The following is a 2,681-nucleotide window of genomic DNA, read 5'->3' as shown; positions in this document are numbered from 1 at the left end:
GGAGAGGAATTAGATTTTGTTAGGCAGCATAAACTAAGACGTGTATTATTATTTTAAAAATTCTTTAAAAAACAGTGCCTCGCATTGGATTGAAGAATACTTTTAAAGCTATTCAGCGTTTCAATTATTCAAGCACCAAGTAGCAGGGGGACAGGAGAAGATGTTTGTTATTGAGGCTTGTTCTGCTGTAACAGGCAGTTTCAGATCCTTAGCAGTCAAGTTCAATCACAGAAGACATGTCCAGGTTGTTACGCCAAAGACCTACATTTGCTCTCTCCCTTTTCTTTTCTTTTGCAGTTGCGCTTTTCTCTGTGACAAGGAAATAACGACTGCCTCTCTCAGTATAACATTCAGATTTCAGAAGGCTGAGCCACCCAGAGCGGGTCACATTTCCGGGTCCGAGACGGTGATTCGCCACTTTCGACGTCGTGGGGAGTGAAATTCGACACGTCCAGTGGGAATGACTGATCCTGAGACCAAGGAAGGATCTGAAAGGTCACAAGGTAAAGCCATAGTGGGATCCACACCAGCCAGGTGCTGTGGGCATTGGGGCCCTTTCTGGAGGATTCCTGACGGTGAAATAGGAGCCGGGGGCGGCGATGGTTGGTGTGTTCTGAGCAGGTCACATGCTGTGTCACGAACCCCCATGGCCCATGAGGAAAGCAGGGCTGACTTGTGACTTCTGCTGCGGACCCTCGGCCCTGCCCCTGTGCTCCCCCCACCAAGATCATACATGTCAGTATTAAAGAGTCTTTTTGATGTGACTTTCAATATGTCAACATTAAAATTTTTTTCTTAGACAAAATGTAATAGATTCACACAGTCCTTAACATGTTTTTCTCTGATGTGATAAAAATATTTAAAGTTTTCTCTCACCCTATGAGTTCATTGTTTTCCTTCCTGGTTTGAAAGAAATTAGAATATTTTCATGGAGCCGTAAAAATATTGTGGGGCCCTGGCACTCTGCCTGCTATGCCTTGTGGAGAGGGGGCCCAGCAGTGAAGTATTGTTATCTCATTTACTGACGAGGAAACCAAAGCCAAGGGAGGCTGGGTCATTTTCATAGTCACACAGCTGGAGTGGGGGGTCTGACTAGGGCGGTCTGACGGCCGTGTCTTTAGTTTTCCTTGTTCTCTGTAGACCCTGGAATGATGCGTCAGCCTGGCCATCCAGTTTAAAGGCGGACTTGGCTTGGGAGGCTTGGGGTGGGGCCCGAGCTTCTGCCTATCAGTGTACCGAGCTCCCAGATGACGCCGTTGGACCACAGCCACACTGAAGAGCGAGGCGAGGCCCGGGGACCCTCTAAACCAGATGCCTGGGGCCGAGTTTCCCAACTATTCTTAGGCTTTCAACCCTTTTAAATCACTGACCACTTTGTACCTTGACTGACTATGACCATTAATGTCTATATTTCCCTAAGATCCCTGATCTTTTTTGCAGTCGCGTTGTCACATGAATGTTTCATTAGGTTATGGTTTTTGTTGCATTTTTCATTACCCTCTGATGGATGGTGGCTCTTTTCAACCAGGAGAGGGGGAAGGAAAAAAAAGAACTCCATAATGATTTGAAAATGGGCCGACGACTGTCTTTTGATCGCTATCAAAGACGAGGTAAATAATAAATGAAGCCGGAGGCCCCGGCTCTGGGTGTGCCATGTGACAGTGCTGAATGGGCTTCCTCCGGCCAGGAGCCTCGGGTGCGCCTCACCTTCTCCTGAGGCCGCTGCCTTTGGACGGGGAGACTCCGACAGTGTGGAGCCCGGTCAGGGCCCTGAAGAATGAGGGACCGCTCTTTACCTGCGAGGGGGGTGGCTGCAGGGCCGGCGCCACTGTGAGCGTGCGGGCGTCCCACACCAAGGGCCCGCCGGCCTTCCACCCACCCTGGGACCTTTATCGTCAGTGAAGGTGATGGTGCCAGGCCTGAAATTTGGCTGGGAATTCTTTTTTTTTTATTACTCAATGAATTTATAGTTGTACAATGATCATCACAATCCAATTTTATAGGATTTCCAACCCACAACCCCAGCGCATCCCCCCACCCCCCAAACTCTCTCCTTTTGTTGGCTGGGAATTCTTAATGCTACGGATCCAGACAGGACTGCCGGCCAGATAAGGTGGGGAGACAGGAGCGGGCAGGGTGGTGGTTTATTTGGAATGAGCCACACGCCTGAGACGCTCCTTGGTGGAAGGAACTCCTTGCATGTGCTCATGAGGGCGCCGCTGTCCCAGTTATGAAAATACCAGAAGCTGCCCCAAGAACCCCTTGCCCAGGTCCAGCACCTTCTCTGTCATGTTCTCTGACCCCGCGGATGGATCTCACTTGTTCATTTCCTTTGCACTTAGCACATCATTCTTTTAGAGCCTTGCATTACAGTAATTTGTTATGAATTTCTACTTCTTCTTTACCAAAGGTTGTAAACAGGCAGCCCTCTGGCTTCTGGACAACGAAAGTGTTTTCTCTTTTAATCGTAGGAAAACATACTGCTCTGACCATTTCCAAGTGCATCGTTCAGGGCATCAATGCATCCACGTTGTACTTCACCACCGAAATTAAAACGAATTGCAAAACTAGTTTCATCTTCCCAAACTGAAATTCTGCACCTAGTAACCAGTAACCTCCGTCCTCCCCGATCCCAGGGCCTGGCACCACCATGCTACTTTCCGTCTCTTTGAATGGGACTG

Source organism: Phacochoerus africanus, chromosome 3 (assembly GCF_016906955.1).
Source record: "Phacochoerus africanus isolate WHEZ1 chromosome 3, ROS_Pafr_v1, whole genome shotgun sequence".
In the NCBI taxonomy this organism is placed as follows: domain Eukaryota; kingdom Metazoa; phylum Chordata; class Mammalia; order Artiodactyla; family Suidae; genus Phacochoerus; species Phacochoerus africanus.
Note: the sequence above shows the minus strand (reverse complement) of the source record.